Source organism: Mycetomoellerius zeteki, unplaced genomic scaffold, assembly GCF_001594055.1.
Source record: "Mycetomoellerius zeteki isolate Tzet28-1 unplaced genomic scaffold, Tzet1.0 scaffold41, whole genome shotgun sequence".
Classification (NCBI taxonomy): Eukaryota; Metazoa; Arthropoda; class Insecta; order Hymenoptera; family Formicidae; genus Mycetomoellerius; species Mycetomoellerius zeteki.
In genome coordinates this window covers 403,286-427,382 of record NW_017257403.1, presented here as the reverse complement: position 1 = coordinate 427,382, position 24,097 = coordinate 403,286, and the positions used below count along the sequence as shown (strand labels likewise).

Genomic DNA, 24,097 nt, shown 5'->3' with positions numbered 1-24,097 from the left:
GCAAACAATCCCACGATTATCTTATAATACTTCAAGAGTATTATGAAGATTAATTAGAAGCAAAAATTTAACATTGAAGTGTCAAGATCAGAATAATTTTTGACTTATTAGCGAATCCATCCAAGTAACCCACATGTATCGTGTTATTTTATTTCTACAATATTAAATTGAAATAAATTTTCAATCATCTTAAGGTAAATTGAATTTTTCGTAGAAATATCGGATTTAACGTGCGATCATAACACGTTCATCAAAATTATGTTAAAACTGTTGGGATAGAGAGAGAGAGAGAGGGGGGGGAGAGGGGGGGAGAGAGAGAGGAGAGAGAGAGAGAGAGAGAGAATATTCTGCGTATATTTATTTTACAACGCGGTAATGATCGATTGTTGACATAGTGCGTTAGGCGCTTATTTTTTAATATAATGTATGTACCTGCATGTGTGTACGCATGTTCACCTTGCCGTCATTCGCTTGGCAACGACCGAAACGACGTGACAGGCAGTGCCGCGCGAAAAATAAATTTGTTTTCCGTGCATCTCTATATAGGTAATAAAGGTAATATAATAACTCGACCGTTTGAAACCGAACTTGAAGCGAAATAAAATGCCAAGTATAGTATCTAAAAATAAAATAATATAAAAATTAAAAATTAACTTTCCAAAGGCTCAACGAATTATAAATTTCAATTAGGATAACAAATAATGGCAAAGAGCCTAGCACGATGTAGGTGCTCTAATAATAAATATATAATTATTTGAGTATACCTACGTCGTGCTAGGCTTTTTGCCATTATTTGTTACTCCAATATAAAAATTTCATATACATTTAATTATATGATATTAAATATAAATGATTGTTTCATGGGTTAAATATTTATTTATTAGCGTTAAATAGAAACATTAAATAGCATGAATCTGAACGCTGAACTTTACGATATAGCGATTGGGCAACTTTGATAGATGAGTTAAAAACTATTACAATCTCAATATTTTTATTATAATTTAGAGTCTAAGAATACGTTATTAAAATATTTATATGATAGTCGTGCCGATGTTTTATATCTATCGATCATCACGAGTAAAATGTTACATTTGAGCTATCGTTGGGGTGTTGAAAAATCGGGGAGGGCAGTTTTATAAAAGTCACAGTAATGTAAACTTGATTGTGGTAATAGTACAAAGTACTTCCAGTAACTGTTATATAAAATGATAATATAGCTGTATACTTTTGCATAATAGTTCAAAATGTATAAGTTGCGTAAGAAAGCAATGGATGTTAATATATTAAAATTAAATAGATTTTTAAAATTTTAATGGTTAAAATCCAAGAAATAAGATTATGTATCTTAAAATTATGTAAGATTGTGGAAGACATTTGTTATAAACAATTTTTCACAGCATGATTGAAAAAAATGTCCGAATTCACTGAATAGAGTTAAATCATTACATAAAGCCTTAAAAATTATTAATGAAAAATTTATTATTTAACAATTACAAAATTTTATTCATGAAGGAATGCATATAGAAATTGTCGCATTATTGTCGCATTATTTACAAATTGATTGAATCCGACAAACTTTTTTCGTCAACAACAAATAGTTTCTAAAAGTAGAATTTAGTGAAATAGTCGACAAACAGGCGGGAAACAAATTATGGGGTTGCAAATTGCGATTCGCATGCGCGAGTATCGTATCGCGAAATGCATCTGCACCGTTGTATGCATTAAAGTGAATCTGCGTGTACTCGCTCACCTTAAGTAAAGACACGTGTAGCGAATTTTGCAACGGCGACGCCGTCTTGCAATCCGTCACGATAAGATAAATGTACAGCGGAGTTGTCGGAAATATCGGAGTTTTTCGTGGAAAGAACGTCGCTGATTGTGCGCTGCGAGACAACTTGTTGCTTCGCCAAGAAGGTGAAGGTAGAGTAGTAGGAGAGGGTGAGGGAACCTCTCGCCCGTTGCATAATATCTGCACAAGTCGCAGTAGCGTATCATGTACCTTCCTTATTTTGTTCATCACGAAATTTAAGCAACCTTTATTTTGTTTTGCATTTTATAAGGATATAAGATTTAATGTGTTTATGTAAATTCTGTGCTCGTTTCTTCCATGTAATTCTTTTCTTCACGAGAGAAAATTGAATATAATTGTTAAACTATGGTAGCAAAATATTTTCGTATTCATAAATTGTTGGCTGAAGAAATATAATATATTAAAATAACATGCATCTAATATATACGCGAGTATACAAGGTTTTGCAATGAACTTCAGTGACTCTATTTGAAATGAGTAACGTAATTCAAGTTTGAATCAGGTTGCAGCGTGAGATTACTAAATGATACGCATCAGATTAGTGCGCTTTACCTACCGGGTAGAGCATAATAAGTATATTCGATACGAGGTTCCGACCGGTCTCTAGCTTTAATTAATGTTATACGAGGAGATTATCATGCCATGAAAGCGACTAGTCGAGATAGAAAGTCCTTAGAGTCGATAAGTGATATAGATTTATTCCTGGTGTATAATGAAACTCGATTCGTGAAAAGTGCATATTCATTATTGAATGGAAGATATTTTATTTTAAAAGTATTTGTCATAAATTATTGTAACAAGAATATATTGCACCTGTCTGCTTTTAGAAAAAGTCACATTTCTACTCTCTAAAAGTGAATTAGTCTATTATTACTAAAAAAAACAGTAAATATTCACTGATATTAGTTATAAGTATAGCACTGAAGTCAATGATAATACACTGATTCACTTTTAGAGAGTATCGATATAGATTATCGATTCACTCCCAATTAAACCTCGTCCGATTATCTTTTATCGGCGACTTTTATATGCGACTGGTATTAGGTAATTAAAAGATATTTAAGGTTTTGTTATTTGTTATGATCAATTTTACCTGTTATCTGTTTGTGCAAGATATTTTTTCAATGATAAATTGTCGATTCTCGAATTACGTCAAAGAGCGATTGTTAACAGATAGAACATTGTTTTTTAATACAAAAGCAGTTTTTATTTAAATTTAAAATTGTTAATTCTTTTAAAGTTTTTTGTGAAAGTTAAGTTACTGATGCATGCTTATATAATGTCTCTGTGGAAAAATATTAACTTTAAAATTTTATAAAAACTGAATTTTTTATATTACTTTAAAAGCTTTTTTAATTTTATTAATTTTCTGTCCGAATAAATTACCCTTCAAGATGAACGAGATATTTACGAATATTAATTTCGTCAGTCGTGATCTTTGATTTTATTGTGGATACAGTGTTGAAAGTTTCTCTCGTCGGACTAAACATTGCATTCCCATCGCGTGGACTGAGTCTCATTATATGCCAGTGCATCGATACAATGAAGAATTGTTCACCTTATAAGGTTAAGACGGACAGACGAGTGTAATTTTTTGTGCCTGCATAATCATGTAAATGCATTTGGCTCAGTCATCGCGTTGTCTGTTCCATTGTCCATGGAAACAAAAGATGCCAATTGTACGAAAAATTGTTGCTTGTAATGATGATCATTGAATGGTAGAATTGAGTCAATGCATTTACTAAGTTTTACGCCGTGTTACAGAAATTAATTGAGTTGTCCCAGTTTTTCTTCTGCGTTGTATATCACTCATTTGCTACAACTAGAAAAATTGTTATTTTTGAGTTGTTTGCAAAAAAAGCGAAAACATAAAGAAAAAACCGTATATAAACATAAGTATTTTTATTCCCTCTCTCTCTTATAATCAGGTATTATAAAATTGAATTTTAAAATTAATATATTACAAAATTTTAATGACACAATAATATATTAAACTTATTTTTTGAAAAACTTTGTTCAATAGTTGTGTTGTAACAAATGAGCGGTATGATAAATTTTCTTTATATAATGTTTACAAAAAATTTTTAGAAATCTTAATATCTTTCATTACATGATTTCGCGATCTGTCACAAGTAGACCTTCATCTTTCGATAAAGATTCGGTAAGCTGTCTATCCGTATGAATTGTCGGTTCGCCAACTTCCTTCCTTATCTCGTGGCTTCGGTGTCGGCAATTTAACGAGGACGAGCAAGCGAAGATATTCGAGTTCGTAATTAGCGTGATTAGCACGGTAAAGTAAAGCAGTCAAATGCACTCGCACCCGAAGCTTGCCGCCTTGATTAAGGAGACAATAATTTAACGCGACTACGCGTTTGTTCTTGCAATTACCGCTGATATACTGAGCACTGCTCGAAGAACTGTGCAAGGACAGAGTAGATCAAGATTATTATGCAATAGAGCAAGAAATAGATATATTTAACACGTTGATACATGCGCACATAGACGCGAGTTTTATTCGGTTTTATTATCTATATCTTATTTTGTTAAGATAAATAGGAAGAATAAATAAAGAATTTATTTTAGATAAATGAAAATAATCGAATTTGATAAGAACATTACAATATCGCATAAAACCAACAATATATTTGATATTATTTTGATGAAGATTTTGTAGAAAAATATACAAACGGAAAATTTATTTTAAATTTATTACATTTTACGTGCCTTAAATAGCGGTCCATTCAATTTTTTGTGTTAATTTGACACAAAATGAATATGTTAGAAAGCAAGAAACGTAGTATGTAAAAAAGTAACACAAAGACTAACTGTCACAATTTGTGAACTAATTATGGAAGCATATTTTGTCAGTAAAATTAATATTTATGATATGTTAAATTAACATGTATTTTATTCGTTTTTCTTAGAATTTATGTTTTAAAACATATTATATTATTTGTTCGTTTATTCATCAATTGTATTATTTTCTTATTAATAAATGTTGAATATTAATTTAACACAAAATATTAACTAACATAATCACATTATGTTAAATTAACATTTGAATATATTAAAAATTCAAAACAAAATTTTAACAAGCACTAGAGTGAAACATTTTTACACAAATACAGTTTTTACTGTGTAGAATAGAACACACATTATAGTTTTAGGTGGGTAATTCGTGATATACACATTCTTAAAGAATGGTTTTTTTCAAAACTATCTAAAAGTATCGCTAACGAATGAGAATACCAGTGATAGTACAAAATTATAGAGCACAAACAAATACCTAATCTATCTGAGAGAGAGAGAGAGAGAGAGAGAGAGAGAGAGAGAGAGATCCAATCTAAAACTCACTACCGGTCCGTCATTAATCAGGATGTATCTGGTGATCCAAAAATAAAGGCGTGCCCGTTCGTTACAACGATACTTGCGAACTCACGCCACTAGTGGAGATTCTATCTTTACTTTTGTGTGTGAGCTAACATCGCGCGATATCTTTGGCTTGTTTATACGGGGCGTATTGCGAAATGCTTTTCTAGAATCGTTAGATTCGTCGGGCCAACTGTAAATTATAATTGCTGAGCACCGCATTCATGGAAACGTACTTTCTCGTGAGAATTTCTTGCCCCGCTCACTGCAGTAGTGTAACTAATCGTGATTTATTAGCAGTACAAGTAATTGGTAATTTTTAACATTGATTGACTGAATTCGTTTGTTAATGAAGATGTGGGCTCATTAATAAAAAATGAAGAGAATTAATTTAAAATTGCAAATGATAAATAGATAAAGTACCAAATTAATTATCGGATGCCTAAAAATAATTTTGGTCTTTAGCAGTAATTTCTGATATCGATATTTAAAAACGGTACTTTATCAATCCGCAATACACGCGACCGTCAATCGTTGTAACTAATTATAGAAAGCGACAGACATCGCGTTAGTAGCGGCGCTTATCTCTGTAACACTAGCTTTCACCGGCACGAATAACTCGCCACGCTCACAATGGAATCGTGTATTTCGTATGCGAGAAAAACAACAAGATGCTCCTCTTTCCATTCCATCTCCGTCGCTCTCGCGCGTTGGTCATCGCAATTAAATGCGGTTCTCGGGATCGCCGAGTAGGAGAGCGAAAGAGGAAACTCCTAGTGATTAGCGGGTGCAAGTTTGCAATTAATATGATCCTTTAAGAAAGCGGATACTAGGCAGTGCGCTTGCCTGCAAAGTATCACGATGGCTTCGGTGGTTACCAGCGGCGTTGCTTTCACTCGCGAGAAGAAAATCGCCTGAATGATCGCGAGATTCGATTCGCGCTAGGTAGGTTCGACAATAATGATTATGCAGTATACGTTCCTTGCATATTAGGCGTGTCATTAATTAAGAATCAGCTTTCCATACATTCGTTTTTTTTGCAATAGGGCTACTCGAACTAGCCGTTAGATATATAGACAGGAAATTAACTGGCACAATGTATCTTGGCCGTTTAAAAATAGAGAACGTGTAACCTGTTATAATTATAAAGGGCAAACGACCTCTTGAGAATGCAGAATGTTGTTAAGAATCTTGTGCTTAACGACAGACATATTTCTGTCAATAGTCATTTTTCATTTTCGAAAGATTTTATGAGAAAATGTTTTGAACTGAAAAAAAAAAATAAAAATAGAAAGTTGCCTCTATCTTATCCTGATATCTTATACTCTTCAACCGAGATGAAAATAGACAGTTGTATTCGTTACATTAATGCACTTCGTCTCGTCAAAGGATTACGTAACGTCGGATGTGCAAATGATTTTTACGGCTCGTATTACGTCCCGAACGCAGACATTTATTATTTCTGCTATCTATAAATCCCCCCCGTCATGGTTTAACACGCTTCACAATGTAGAGCAACCACTTGATGATGCTAGACGTTCGTGCCAAAGCAAACAGGAGAAATAAGCATAGCACACCCGGTCTTTCCACTATGAATATTACGCCGTTCTCTAAGGCAGAAATATTACGCTTGTTAATCTTTCGCGATTGATTTTGCAACGTTAGCATTTGCATTTTTTTTTTTTACCGCCTTTTTACTTTATCAGGGATTCGTGTCTCCAAAAGTGAATAGCAAAACATATCTTCCATTCCTGCATATCTTCTATTTGGCCTCCTTTTCTCTTCTGGAAGTGACATCCGCTTTCTCTCTTGTTATTTGTATTTTTGCCGCAGCTCGTTCTTGATATAGATATTTGAAAATGGCACTCGGACACTCAGGCAAGGTGTGAACGGTCAGGTATATATTCGGAAATACCCGCTGTTCGCCACTCACATTCAGCATTGCTGCATGCTGCACGCACGTGCGTAGACACCCGATTCAATTTACTTTATCATGTGACGGCCTCGTGCTTCATGGTATTTTACACGCGGCTCGGATTCCGCTTCGCAAAGCGTTTCACGCAAAGTGCAAACATATATAATAGGGCGACATGCAAATAAATAACAAAATAATATAGAGGATGTCTTTTCTAGAAACGACTTTATGATCAAAACTACTTAACTCATGTTTGTTATTGAGATCGTAAAAATGTTATCTTGATACTGTAAGGTATCTAATCAAGTATTTTATGATTAGAGAATGTAATAATTTTTAAATTAAAGATTTAAAAATATAAAATAAAATCTAAGAATATTATACGAGCCTTACAGAATCATCGGATATCCTTTCAGTCGTACATTATGATTAAATTTGTATGAGCTATTTAAGTCTTGAGATACGTTAATAGTTACGCATTCATGAGTCTGAAAGGAAAAGATAATATATGTCACTATTATAATACTTTATTTAATTCTCTTATAAAATTACAAGATAAAAGTTTGTATAACAATCTCATAAATATAAAGGAATTATGGTATTTCACAGTTCGTTGTCCAACGATTGTAATAAATTCGTTACACATCTACGTGCCATTTTTCTTCACATATTTTTCACATAGATCCGACATGCGTGATTGATAAAGTTGGAGAGACGCTCGTGAAGAACCCTTGTCGTCGAGTATCTCATTGACGATCATAATTCATTTTTTGTTGAAATGTAAGTGAAAATTGAAGATATAAAATTACTTACAAAAATAATTTATACAGATCGTCTATTTTTAGATCGGTAGCGCGACGTTAAATTTCCATCCACGCTATAATCTTTAATTTTTCTATTTCCGTTTATTCATTTGTGAAAAGTATTGCGTCATGTTTTTCGAAATTAATAGCGAATTCGGTTAGCTATATAATATGCGCACTGATGTATATTAAAGTCATTAACACTGATTTGAATGTAAAAATGAAATGCAAATATTTCGAATTATAAAATAAATATTTTATTTAACAGCACATAAAATATAATGAGGACTTCATAGTTCAACTCGTTTTTATATTTATATTAAACACATATCCTTATGTCAATTTGTGTACAACGGCTTTAATATGTATCACTGAGTGCGTCCAATCGAATTCGCTATAAGTTTTGCAGAAGCTTGTCCACGAATTGCACTTTAATGCACGAGGGTAAATAGTAAACCGCTTCTGTCTCGGAGGCGAAATCAACACATGGATTACTCTCGACTAAGTTCCTTAAGATGAACTTTTCTTGAGTCCTCGCCATCTGTTGCCACTCGTGTACTCTTGAACTCACGACGAAGCAAAAGAACAAGTCAATAAGCAGCTTGAAGTTTCGCAGTGAGCTTCGTAGCCGAGATGCTTTGCAATGGACTGAGTTTCAGCCTCATTGACCTAATTCCGTATTTTGATACCGTGAATTTGACGAAATAAGATTTCAATTTTCTAATACTAGTTGCAAATTTATAAAATATCAATTTTATTACAAAATTTATTTATTTGATTAAGAATATTATTTTTTTGTGTATATAAATTTATGTATATAAGAAATATAAATTTTATGTATAAGAAGTATAAATTTAAACAATAAATTAATATTGAAAAGTACAAATTTCATTAAACTTGTTTTGCACAGAAAAAGTAATCGCAACAAGAAGAGAAAAACTCCAAATTTTAACGAAACTTTTTTTTGAGATGTTACCTGCGATCATGCATGTGTGTGAACCCATATTATCCGTGAGTTTTCTCAGGGCTGGGGTTAGTAGATCGATCGATTTGTGAATAAATAAAGGCGCGCCTAGCTCCGCATTCGATGTTTACCAGAAAATCACGATCCCATCACCTCATTTCAATAAACGCAACTGCATACGCGCCCGGAAAGTATCTAATCTCCGGCGCGATAAGCCTAATCAAGACTTGCCACTCTTCGTATCCTCGTAGAATATGCGTTAAAAAAGGTCATGTGGCATACTAGTGATGCGTCACGCCGACAATTAAAACTGGATTAGACTCTAAGACGCCGCGATATCTTACGTAACGTCGCAATCTTGTTAATCGATAAGAAAACGCGTACGATTTTAAGTTCGGTAAGGTCAACGATCTATCGAGTTTCTAATAAAAGAAGTGGTCTTTGAAAGAGCACGCGTGGCACGTAACCGCTTCTCGAAATAATCTCCAGCACTTGTGTAGTATAATATACAATAGTGTCTCTGAAAATAATCGATCGAATTTCCATCATTCGCAAATCCGTGATATTCTTAGGTGAGTCGGAAATGGGGAGCGAAGATTATTCTACCTAAAAAAAAATAAACTAGCCTAGTTTTAGAGCGTGATAATTTTCGCACGTTTGCGTATCGTTTTACACGACCGAAAGGAAGTACAACGATACGGTTTACTACATTTACGCGAACACCCATTCATTTTCAGCGCGTTTTGTTTTACGTAGGAACGAAAACGATTGCTCTTCGTGTAACGCTCAACCAACGCTGGTCCACTTTTCCCAAAAGTCTCCTAACGCGAGGCGATCCGTTCGAGTGGTTCGATAAACATCTTATTTCGAGTTGTGTCGAAACGTCGCGGTGGTGTGCCGCATGCCATGCGATCACTAAAAATACACGACACCGCGTAACCCGCCCCCGGTGCACCGGCACTCGGTGAAACTGCAATCGAAAATAAACCTCTCCGAACACCTGGCACCCCCGGTGTTCTATTCTGCACCATCGGATTCACATTTCATTCGGCGCCCTCGGCATCCTTCTCGCCCGTAACGACACGCGCACCTGTTCCATGTATTCTCCCTGTCTACGAGAGATACGACAACATTCGCCTGTATCTAGTGAAAATGTCGAACTCGCAATAATACTGGGTATCGAGTATATTTTACATGAGGTAATCGTATCGGTGGTAGAATGTATTCTCTTCAACGCGCATTAACTTTATTTTCATATTATATACGATAATAGAATTGTAGGTATATATAATAATTTAATGCAAATCTGGAACACGGCACGTAAAATAGATGCGATAAATGACATCGTTCAACAACCAAATTCTCATAAAGTATCATAATTCAATTCCGAAAATGTTTTCCTCATTGAACACGATGCTGTCAGAATTTGGGTACGTGATGAGAGAGAAAGATTTCTTTAAATTTAATCATTAGAATAGTCCAACCAAATCGATTCTTTAAATTAAGAAATTTAATTGATTGCATTCAATCTAAATTTTTGGGATTAAACAAAATAGTTTTTATTCAAAATTAAATTGTTTCAATGAAATAAACGTAAATAGGAATTTTGAATCCTAATAAATTTTTCTCTCTGTGTAACAATTTTGGGTGAAACGAGTCTCTCTCTCTCAAAAACCTCAATTTATTATCTCTCGATCAACTACATCCTAATTTATTATAAAACCTGATGTGCTACATCCATTCTGTTGACAACATCGTGTTTAACACGAAAAAATGGGGTATATACTGTGGCATTTCGGAGAGAAAAAAAGTGATTTTTTTTTTGTCCAACTGTATAATTATACAGAATTGTATAATGGTATCGTATAGTTATACAATGATTTGATAAAAGCAAGTCGTACAATCATAAACTAATATTTATTTGAAAGCTCTTAAATTATACTTTAGATGTCATAGATTTCATTTAGAAACAACATTTGATTCGCTGTAAAAAATGTTGAAAATGGGAAAGAAATCACCATTTCACCTCAATTTACTCAAAATCCTGACGTAATTTTTTACGTAAATTTTATCAACACCATCGTGTTCAACGCGAAAAAAATCTTCGGGATCTGTACTATGGCTGTACTTCGAAGAGAAAAAACAGTGACTTTTTGTAGAACATTATTGTAGAATGTCATTTTTCTAAAAAATGAAAAAGCATATATGGGTTCGTAAAATAGAATAAAAAGCTTGCTATAACAACACATCGATGATGGAATTGACAGCAAGATGAACGAATGTATCAATATCATTCGGAAATATACAGTTGCTATAATATCGCTCAACGCGCTTCTCGTCCGCTCTTGGTCCGTCCACGATAAGATTGCGGCGAAATGATTTTATATGTTTGCGAACTTCGGAAAAATACACTCGTAGATAAGCAAAAATAAATATTTATCGCGTATAAAAATGTAATTATTTTTGCGAGTATTTGTCGCTGATTACATAGTCGATTATCCTCAATGACTGTCGATGAAATTGTATCCTTGAATGGTTTTTTGGACAGGTAACCAATCTTTAGTGCCACTCATAAAAAGAAAATGTGTTCGCTTAATATATAGCTTGGACCCTACGACCTTGAGATTAAGAGTCTCACGTTTCTTCTACTCATTAGTCGGATAATGTAGTTTAGCCAGATAAATTACGGACATAATATTCGTTGAAAAGAGAATTCCAAAAAGGAGACATAATTTGATATACTGTGTTAAATATTATAATACTTTATTGTATTTTATAATATTTACACGATAATAAAATTGCGAATATAAAAACAGTTTTCTTTAATTTTTGTGTATATATTTGTTACAAAATTGCATTTTATTTATTCTTTTTATAGTGATTATTGAAAAATAAAATTTAAATAAGTACACATCAATTTTTAGTGATAAATTATTAACTGTTCCACAATTGCAAAAGTTGATTGCTGTCTGAAAAAATGTGGAAGAAGAGCTCAGTTTAGCACGCCGATGATTAAGGCCAATTTTTGCGAGTCGATCATATTATGTCACGTGAGATTTGGTGTGAGGGTAGCATTAACCATCTATATCTGCGTGATTCGATGTAGTTGGCATCCTTCCAAGGGAATTGCTCGCAAGTGAGTTTCTTAGAAAGAGAGAGTAGCGCATCGGACCACTTTTTTCTTCCTCCTCATTCCTTCGTACCTTCTCATCTTCTCTGCGTGCGCAGGTCGACGTACGAGAAAGACCATTGGGTTTTCTGGGTTAATCACCGAGCTTCAGTCTTACGCACAGAAGCTTCGTTCTACTTGGCTAGGTTTTCCTAGATGTGATGATGCGAGAGTAGGTAGCTAGCGATCGCACAGCACGCATCTGATATAGCTACTGTTTTATTTTTAATTTTTAAAAAAATTAAGAAATATTTATATATATCAATCTATTATTTTTATTAGTTCATTCCTTTTATTAAACCGAGTAAAATTTAGATAATAATAATATAATATTCTTTATATATAACAATGTATTATTACTACAAGAAAAATGTGAAAGAAATTTGGAATAAATTTAGAACTTTATTTTATTTAGTGCCAGTTGTTCCATCTTTTCGGAATATAAAATATATAAATAAAAAACTATGTGGTAATTTATCTACTGGATAAACAAAAGAGTAAAAGAATAAAAGAATAAGAGAGTAAAAGAGTAAGACAATGAGCTGAAGCGAAGGGAGACCACTAGCTGAAATATTGTCCCACAGATTACATGATTTCAGATGATTTCATCTGAATACAAATAACTTTTTTTACTACATATGAAGTAATTTGGTAAAATATACGATTTTATTTAATATATTATATAATAATTTCTCGTTGCATATAATTATCGGATTATACATAGAGATTTCGTATGTAATTTTACAATGATTTCGAATACTCTGTTCCACGATTACATTAAGTGGTTACCCCCTCGAGCTGAAGTTTACCGAAAGGTGGAACAACCCAATCTAAATTTAATTTTCCCAGATTACGGATTTAACTAACTTTAACTCGTATTAGACATCAAGAGACATTGAGACGCTTTGAATAAAACTTGTCTTCATAATTTTGCACGTACTGTAGCTTAAGGATCTTGTCACTGTTGTATCCGAGGTAATCGTTATCAAAGTGTTTTTATTCGATTTTATTCGGATTTATCGCTCGTGTACAATTCCATGAATCGTCATAATCGTTAAAATGACGCGAATTTAATGTTGTATTGCATTGGACGATCATAGTAATGGATAAACCCAATAATTACCAGTTATTTTATCATTTTCCATTCATATATTATAAAAATATTTTAACGTGTATCATGTATCGTTACGTTACATATTTAATTCGCCATTTAAAAAATTATTTTTCTGTTTATGTTAAATAATACTATTTCCAACATTCTAAATTCATAGTTCTTTAATAAGCAATTTTAATTGCTTATAATCCTATAACATATTAATACAATATAAAAAGAGATTCGTTATGTTAAATTAAAAAGTAATGAACAAGTTACGTTTTTTATTCCAAGATACGTATACACATAATATACATTTGTGATAATATTTGCTGTGATAACAAGATTCTAAAACGTCATTGTGTCTTCGATCAATTCGACCGTTAGTCATCGCTGCAGCTGTTCCAGAGAAATTATTTTGAACAAGGCGTTTATTGTCGTGCATCGTAACTCCTAATATTGAGAAGTTGACACATCGGGAAGTCACTGGCTTCGTGCCAGATTACGTTGGGAACTACGGTGTTGGTTCTGGACAACGACCCTGCATTGCGAGAACTCTTATGGTTTACTCACAATGTCTTAACTCTTTGCGATCCGAAATATTTCGTTTTCAGTTTTATCTAATATAGTTTATGAGTAAAAAATTGTTTTATTACTTGTAGATATTCCCCAAAAATATAATTTGCCAATGTTGTAACTGCGTTACAGATTCGAGTGCTTGAAAAATCATATAACAAACTATCTCAATGCATTTTATCGTCTTCAAATCGATATAGGATTGCAAAAAGTTAATAGTAATCGTCGATGAGTAAATTCTTCCGTACTAATTGTAAGTAAGATAGTAAAAAGGTATGATATCTTATAATGACATTAATAACATATATTATTCCGAATAATTGATTGCTTGTTATTAATTGCATTGGAAAGTATTGCCAGAAATATTTCTGTTATTTTAAAAAAACGTTAAGGGAGCAAAAGTATCTTTAAATATCGCCAAAGATAAAGAAAAATGTTTTAGTCACATTCTTTTAGTCACTAATGCATTTGTCTTTTCTTGTCTATGGTGCCTCGGGTTATCGCAAGTGCCACGAAGAAGAAAGTATGAACGCTTTAACTGCTTTATTATTAGAATATTTAGTCTTCGAATCCATCGTCTGTTTGCATAAAAACCCTGCCTCCATCGTAAATCAAATTGGCAATTTGATTGCACGTTAATTACTAAGAACTGTGAACGCATTATAGCGCATTAGTGAAAGAAAGACCGCAGCAGATAAGGCAATTGCGTCGTAAGAATAAGGGTTTCTCTCACATTACGTTCTATTAAATCGCGAAACAATTGCGTCGGGATGTCTTCGTGCAAGTAGCTAACGCAACGAAGCGTATACGTATTTAATTAGTCGACGATAATCCACAGCTTGACTCCCGGTCATCGCGAACGTTACGTGTCAAGGCCGTGGATCATTGCTGCGTCTTGATGATCTCACAGCGAGTTGGACTCAAACGATATCGTAACGTTTAACAATGTATGATTTTTAATTATCTTCTCTAAAAATATAGTATAATTTCATCATGTGGCTCGATGATGTCAAATTACATTGATCATACTAATTGTACTTGCAGATTTTTCTATTAGAAAAGATTTCGTTGGAAAATATTGATCATTGATGTAAAGTTTCATTATCAAACAATATCTTATTATCATGAACAATATCTTATTATTTTGCTGTAGAAAAATAAATTTACAAGCACAATTAGTATGATTTCGAATCTGTATCTCACCGAAGATAATATCTGACGATATGTAAATCAATAACTTTGTTGCACATTTGAATCTGTTTGCTGGACTTCGACATGTGACGGCATATTTATGAGTGATTCACGAACGAAGCAGCATTATAATGCGGTTTTTAAAATCAAAAGTGGCCTTGATCTATATATTCGCAAATTGTTCTACAGCTGTCATTACCGTTCTCAGCCGTATAAACGAAATTCCTTTGTTTTGCCTTTTTAAAATTGCAATTAATTACGCGTATAAAATAATTTTTTAATATATATCCCTATCTTTTTATGGAAGAATTTTATCTTTAGGAATGTTACTCACCTCTATTATCTCAGATTGGAACATCAAAAGCGAAAAAGCACTTGCAAATTATATAGAAATATTTTTCAATAAAACATTTGCGATCGATGGAATAAACTTATAAAATATGAGTATCGAAAACTATTTTCTTATTTCAAGAAGAAATTAAATCATATTTATTTCTTTAATTTGACAGTTTGTCATAGCTGTGAATTTCACTTTTAATTATGCATTTTTAATTATGTATAAAATTTATTTCCACAGATATATTATTTATTAATTTATGAAACAAAAAGGAGAGTTTTCGGAGTATTTTACAAGTCAGCATCACAATTCTATCGATTGTCTTGTTTTATTAAAACATATTTCCGTATTAATATATTTTGCAAAAATTTTTATTGTGTAGATATTTTCTTGCTTTTGACGTCACAACGTAATTGTGAAATAGTACTGGTGAGTAAATAGGAGTTTTAATTCCCTTAGATTTGGCCTTATTTAATCTTTATATTGAATTGTGAATGATGTCCATATTTTAGTGATTCCCAGTATAATTTTCATGCATACAAAGTACACTCTTCTTTTGTAGAATTACGGTAATTATAATTAAATAGTAATGTTAATGCATTTAAACCTGAAACATTGAAATGTCTTCCTCGAAGTAATTTGAGAGAGATCGATTAACTTCTACTGTTGCTTGTAATTTACAGCAGCTCGGGGTTGTCTCGAATACCTCCTTCTAAATGTTCTCTGAATGTGTGTAACGTTATCTTCTACTTGCAGCTACATAGAATGGCTAATTGCTCTAACTCCCAAGATATTAATATAAATCAAGGGATTGCAGCGCGATTATATTCTAAGCCTAGGCTATCAATTAATATTTATTAGCATTGAAGGAGTAACATATAGCAGGATAAGGCTAGTAAAATTAAAGTTGTTTGTCAACAAATATATTAAAAAACGTAGTTTCTATTTTTATTATATATATATATATATATATATGCAATTAAATGCATACTAAAAAAAAATATTTTTTTTAGACTATCTTATCTATGAAATTTTTTTCTTACACATAACTAAACTTGTTATTTTTCTGGGCTATTTAAATCTATATGAATGAAAAGTAATTTTGACAAATGCATCGCGTGAGAGTCTTCAAAGACCTTCCATATCAATGCCCGGATAGCTCAGTCGGTAGAGCATCAGACTTTTAATCTGAGGGTCCAGGGTTCGAGTCCCTGTTCGGGCGTTTTTTTTTCTCGCATTTTTCCACCACGATCAAATACACTCGGTTGTCGTCAAAAGAAGACTTTTATTTGGTCGGTTACAATTTGTGCGACGATTTCGGCGCTAGAGTTCATTCTCTAATAAAGAGTTTGACGGTAAATTCCAGCGACGATCCCGAAGAGAAATCCCATCGGTCTGTGATTCGGTCGTTCGCGCCGTTTCACTCTTCCAGATCGTTCCATTATCTCCCCGAATTCTGTCTCTCGTATTTGCTGCCGTAATATGGGAGATGCTTGCACACCACCTTCCAGTCCGTTATCCAGGATATAGCGAGTATTGATGCCGCTCCGTAACATAGGATCGAAATTTTGCTGCGAGAGAGAAACGGCGGATAAGATCTTGCAATTTTGCATAAATAGCAGCGAGATCTTTCGAGGATACAAAAAAATCGCTTGATTTCAGCAAAGAACTTTTTATTACCAAATTTTTAATATTTATCTCGGTTTTATAGCCACATAAATTTGTTGTGAACTTCGTAATACCGATAAGCGTATAAATAATTTATATTTATGTATATTTCGATCTGTTTTATAAATGGTAGACACTGTAAAAAGAGAGTATATAAAATTACATGTATAATATATATAAAACTTTATAGCAGAAATATCTAAAATTGTACATTTTTACACAAATTAGTATTTTTACGTCTAATTACATAAATGTTTTTTATATAAATATAAACATAATATTTACACATTATATTTGTATTTTTATACATGCACATATCAATAATATAGTTTAAAAAAAATTGTACGTAATTTTTAGCAAATTAATACGTAAATATTTTTAAAAACAACTTTAATTGTAAATTTACTTTTACAAATTGTTATTATTATAAAGAAGAAGAATAATTTTATTTGTAAATTGTAACTTTACGTGTGTGTAAATATACATCTTTATTAGTGAATCTAAAAATTACCTATTATAATTGTTGTAATTTTATATGCAATTTTTCACAGTGCACTTTGAACAGTGAGAAACTAACTCAACAACTTAAAAATTTAAAATATATGTAGATCTCGAAGCACAAGTTTTATTAACCTCATTCTTAGGTTAATAAAATACGCGAGCATAAAATTCGCGACATAAAAATGTAATTTACAAAGCAGTGATTTTTTTTGCCATGTGCTTCCATCTTCTGTAAGGCGACGGACGTTTACGTAACGGGAAAGTCATTGTGTCGATGATTTATTCAACGCAATTATTTGGTAAAGATTGCACTTCCTGACGCACACTAATAGCCACCGTTTTGTTAGCGTGTCTCTTTTGTTTTATTATCGAATTATGATCGGCTATAACTCGATTAATGTCATATCGGTTGTGGACACGCGTGTGGCTCTTTTTTAAGAGCGGCATCTAATTAGCCTGCTGTAGATTTTTTTCAAAAGCTCGTTCTATACCTAAGTATACCCGAACAAGATAATTAAAAAATTTACTCAATTTAAAGAAAACTGTTAATAATGAAAGAATTTATGGTAACTAATTTAAGGATGATATCAGGTATATAGTCTCTGCAAAAAATGACTAGAATTAAAAATTTATACTTCCGTATAAAAATGAATATTACATATAAACTAGTTCAATGAGGTTAATATTTGCATTTAACGATACAGTTTTATAGTTTAAATGCAAATTTTTTCATTTTTATCTTAATTATTTTTTAAAAACATATTTTTTTCTTATTGAAATAATTTTTTATCCAAGTTTTAAATCGTTGCCAAACTTTTTGTATTACTTTTAAATACAGCATTTAAAAATCTGTAATTTTTTATAATTTTTATATTTTATTAAAAAAATATATTGTATGTAATATCAACTTAATATAAGGAAATAGAAATATTATGCCTGCATTTTGCTAATTTTTCTGGAAAATAAAAAAAACATTTCGCTTAATGATATATTCCTTTCGAATTTTCAAATGAGTTTAACGGTTAATAGGGAAATTGCGTAGACTTTTTTTACTTGTGAGATTTGTCTTGTGACGGTCCTCTCGCATAGGATGCTTGTATATATAAAGGCATTGCATGTGAATGGAATCTACATATATGTAAATTAAACGAACACTTGCGCCTCATTTTCACACAGCGCTCAGGTGTAGGGTTCCACATGCAGTTGCTGAGAATATTCGAATAGAAGCATATATTAGGCACACAACTATACGCGCGTACAGATATTTCGAGGTTGAGAGAAAGAGCTGGATAAATACGTGGTAAGCGCGCAATTAAGAACTTATTCAATCAAGAATCATATAAGCATTTCCTGCCGGCAGATGGCTGACGCTTTAACACGAAATCGCATATTAGAAGACATTAGCGATATTTATGTAGCCGTTATCGAAACGGAGCTAATTGAGTCTACGACAGCACTCGATTTACGTCATCCTGTTATCGCTTGTCAAAAACGTTAAACGTTAATTAATTGTTACAGCGCGATAGCGCGAAACCGTCACTAACATCGCCGATTTGATTTTCCTGATAGTGGCTGTAACTGTATGTTAAGTTCCTTGCTGTATATGTTAATTAATTATCAAGTAGGTTCCGAATTTGCATTGCTTCTGCACAAGTACTAATTGAATGTTGCAGACGATACAATCCGGATGCAAATTTGGACAAGATTGGTTTGTGAATAGTTTGTAGTGTTTCTACCTAGTACAGTGTCGATAGTTCTAGAGTATACTGAACTTTTTTAAATATCTTATATTAAAATATATAAAATAGCATTCTTCCTTAATTTCAGCAGGGATTTATAAAGTACATAATCTGAGCACTACACGGAATGAACGGTTTTGCTAAAAATGTATTTAAAAAGTTAAATGTAAGTCTATAAAAATAATTTTATTGGACTCTCAAAATAATTGTGGAACGTTCAAGTTGATTGCTAGAATATCAAAACTTTTTGTAACATTGTTTAACATGCTTGAGTTTCCTACATAATTATTTTAATAATACAACATTACTTTCAGATCTGTATACCTACATCTACCTAAATTTTTTAGATACTTCAGCAAAATTATTATTTCTATGTAGGAATTTATTCCAAAAGATGTGTAGCTATATTTTTCTCTAGCTTTCTCGCCGATTATACACATTAATTATTGTCATTCTCTCTCTTTCTTTAATATTTATATTTAAAAAACGGAAAGGACACAAATTTATGAGGACTATCGGGTGGAATTGCGGGCCGTATCGGGAAGAGATAAAACGACAAAGCCATTCTTTCTCGCAATAAGTTTATTCCACTGCAAATATAAGGCCGTGTGTGCAGAAAAAAAAGGGATGCTTCGCTTCCGTCACGTATGCGGACTATGTTTTAATTCCTTTGTTTAATTCATCGCTTCTCGATCGTTATACTCCCACGTTTTTTTTCCGCTGCTACTCGCCCTCACCCTTATCCTTGCCTGACGGCTTTTTTATCTCTTAGAGAATGCCGTGCATATGTCTCTCTATCCACATCTCTGTCCGTTTGTCGAGCCGAGATTCTCGTGAACTCGTTTTCCTTCCCCTCACGATACACAAACTGCACCGCGTGACTCCATGTGGCGTCGTAGCGACGGTTGAATTAAACTAGAACTGGTTTATTTTCCCTTTGCCGATGTTTTTCCAACTACTCGCGTTTCTCTATTTTCCCTGGTCCCACCAACCGCGAGAATTAACGTCTTCCCGAAGTCGGTTTACGTAAAAGATACCGTATCGTTTCTCCTGTTTCTACGTTGAGATGAATGTGTCGGTATTTATTCGCTTTATTTGGCGTACGAATAATTTCACGTTATTATCAAGATACTTCCAATGCTCGAAATATTTTTAATAGCATTTTTAATATAGAACTTCTTTTTTTTCATTTATCTATGCTTTATAATCATCTAATTGTAAGAAGATAGGAGATTGCTTGTGAGAGGAAATAATTAAAAATACTGTTTATTATTTTAGCTTTGAAATTTTTTTCTTACAACTACACAGAAAGAATAAGTTTTTTTTGCATAAAAATCACGCCACTTTTCTCTTGGGATTTTTTCTCCAAGCGCTAAAATGTCATTTGCATTAAATGAGATTTATATTTGGAATATATAAAATGAATAGTTAGAACATTTGACTTTGAATGATAAAAATGACTTCCAAGAACTACATCGAATATATATGTATATACTTTATATGTTAAAATCTCCCTCTAAATTTTTTGGAATATCACATTAAAGAGTAAAAATTGAGCCACTTTAGAAAAAGAGTGGCTCAATTTTTAATCTTTAAGAATACTTTTGGTATTAAAATTTTCGTCTCAAAATGATCTCAGAAATCTACGTTTAAACGTTGTTACGGTTTTTATCGAACATCCTGTATATGTTAGATACACGTAATTCTCGGAAAAGTTGTTTTCGTCATTCAGAGTCAAACGTTTCAACTATATATATTCATTATATATTCCAAATATAAATCTTATTTAATGCAAATGATATCTTATCGCCAGGAGAAAAAATCTCGAGAGAGAAGTGGCATGATTTTTATAAAAAAAAAACTTGTTTGTTTCAAGCGTTTTTATTGCCGATGAGATTAATTGTGAGCGTATCAATTATGCCGTAATTATGTTAACAGGTAATTGTCCTTGGCAAAGACCTATTAAACGCTCTTCGCGACGTTATCCTTGAGATTACACGAGCGATCATTTTCTATCGTTTCAGCCTTTCAACTGACATATCAGCTTGCCAATCGCGAATCGACGCGACGTGCCTCTTTTCATTCGCGTCGCGATTCCTCGACATCGCTATACTCTTCCGTATTTCGATTACATTCGCAAAGACGACAGCTAACGATCGTCCACGATCTTAAATCAGCATCCTTTACCGTTACCGATGCGCTTCGGTATTCGTTAATTATGGCATTCAGTAAGAAGTTGCCTGCTCCAACAGCATTGAGTCCCTTTTAAATGGACATTGCTGAATGTCCGTTCGCGTATTTGATATGTGTAGACGGGGATTCTAGCGTATATACCGACAGTTATGTACATTGCAGTCGCGACAGAAAAAGAGAAAAACAGATCGGGGCTATCGTGGAAGCATTGAATTTACGGTGGCGGATTAAAGTCTTGAATAGCTCGTACTGAAAAGCAAGGACTGAAACGAGTGTAATTTTGATTTTCCGACGCTGAGATAGCAAATGACCGTAGGACTGTTGATTTGTAAAAAAACAAGAAAAATTTCAATATGAATATGGGAAAAAAAAATCATCATCAAAAAATTCTTTCATCTTGCATATATTTTGCATTAAAGATTGGATCTTATCACGAAATTATTTGGTTTGTGTTTTTTACTGGAAATTATAATACGTATAAGAAGAAAATTCGTATGATAATATATATATTATAAAATAAAAAAAAATGTGATACATCTGTTTGTATAATTAAGCGCGTAAAAAATAAAATAAATAGTTTTAAAATGGACGGTCAATATATTGGTTTGTTATTTCGAATAAGTCAATTATCAGAATAAAATAATTTTGCCAATTAACCTTTAGGCAGGTAGGTGGTTTAAAGATAGTTGGTAGGTGAAGCGCTTAGAACATGACAAAACAATTTTAATTTATTGTTTATTTTAGTATATTTTACTATATTATGTTAAATTTACGTTAATTATACTTTTATAAGATAGAGGAATGTAAGAATAATAAACTTTGAGCCTTCTGGGTACTTAGGTAATAGTTTTTATTTTCTTTTTTCACAACAGGATTTTAAAGAAAACTACACTTGAGATGCTGTGGCTATCCCATCTACTCACTTAAGAATTAATATCGATCGACTATCTGTTTTTATTATACAAATTTTAAGTCATTTTTAGTCTTTTGCAGTATTTATCGCCTTAATTCGATCGTTGTTTTCACAATGACATTTTTTTTTCGCGGAAATATGAAAACAACGCAGTTTTGCAATTTAATAGGCGATTCCCACGGATTCTCAACTCCGCGATCGTGCGAATAAACAACTCTTTTAATTAAAGGTAAACCGAAGACGCCTACGTTATTATACAACGTGATGAGGATCACGGGAGTTCGAGCGTGGGTATCATATCAGCCGGCGATCAGTATTCAATGGACGTGCCTGTTTATTTGCGAGCGTGCGGGCATTTAAATGCATCCCGAGTGATTCCCAGAAGACACTCCCGGCGATTGAACGCATTCAGTGGCTCGCACGGCGTGTTCTCGTTCTCGATGCCTCGATATACCGACCATGTCGTGCCACGATGCAACAACGAGCGCGTTTGAATCAACGTTGCGGTCGTAAAACGGAAAACGGTATCGACGCGTCCGGACTTCTCGTCATGGGAGAGAACATACTTGGATTTCATCGAAATTGCCATTGAACACATTCGGACTTTCAATTCCATTGTCTTGATTAATTTGATCATCCTTGATGAAATATATTTTATTGCCCAATAGAAGATAATGACAATGTTGAGGAGCTGTGTTGAAAGGCTTCGCGATAAAAGAATCAAACGAGTCGGGCGAAATTAAGGGTCCAGTCTAGCAATTCATTCCCATTTCTTTTGTTGTCTGTCTGCGACTTTGTTGTGCCAGAAATGAGAGTTGAGCGAATGACTAGGCACGTGATGGTCGTTCTATCCCCGAAACGGTTCTACCAACATTTCGTTTCCTCGGATCCGTAACGAAGGTCGTATTCCGATTTACGTTTTCCTGCCGGCTCGTAAAACGGCTTCCGGCGACACCTGCATCCCCCGAAGGTCCGGGAGGGGGGGGGAGACTTTATGAGCCGTGGCGAAAGCCAAAGTCGTCGCGCGTAAAACGTTAACTACTCCCTTTCCGGACGAAAGAAACTATTTCTATTTAATTCCGCGATTCTCTCGACGCGCGCGTTCTTCGTGCTAACGATCGTTTGGAGAGTAGAGCGTTTTCTTCTTCCCTCGTCTCTTCATTTCCTTTTGTCCTCTCTGTTCTCATTCTTAAGCCTCTTTGTTGAAACATTATGCATTTGTCTTGATTTACCAATCCAGGAATATTTTTCCTGTTTAATTAGAAATTAACGAAGCAATTGTATCACGTGACGTATACTGAAGAAAAAGATTGGTTGCTGTATCAAATTAGATGATAAGATATGACATAACATTTTTAATTGGTTGCAACAGTCAATTCTTGGTTGTGTTAGCCTATCGAAATCCTATACTGACATTGCGGATAGGCTAGCGCAACGAAAAATTGGCTACTGCAGCCAATTAAAAATGCTATACCATCTAATTTGTTGCAGCAGTCAATCTCTTTCTCTCTCTCTCTCTTTCTTTCTTTTTTTTTTTTTTTTCCCCCCAGTTTAGATGCGCGAAATTTACGGTCACTCTTTTTAATGAATATTGAAGATAATGTTATGTAAGGCTTTACGCACAATGGAAGAAAATATAGGAAGTATTAGGGAAATAAATATTAAATATTAGAGAAATAAAAAAATTAGGAAAATTAGAAGTTAAATATAACAAAATACAGTCGTATTTTACATCATTATAAACTATACGATAATAATAACATAACTATACGATGCTATCATTTAACAGGAAAAAGAAAGAAATTATTGCGAATCTCTAGAGTCTTATAATAGAAGAAATATTAGAAATAGGAATA

General features: G+C 33.2%; 1 protein-coding gene and 1 non-coding gene across 2 annotated transcripts in view; both read left to right on the top strand.

Annotated features, from left to right (window-relative positions):
• Positions 1 to 24,097, top strand: part of Sesn (Sestrin) — a 209,164-nt gene that overhangs the window by 100,113 nt on the left and 84,954 nt on the right. The window lies entirely within an intron of this gene.
• Positions 16,377 to 16,449, top strand: TRNAK-UUU (transfer RNA lysine (anticodon UUU)). Its single transcript has one exon. It is a non-coding gene; the product is annotated as a tRNA-Lys (tRNA).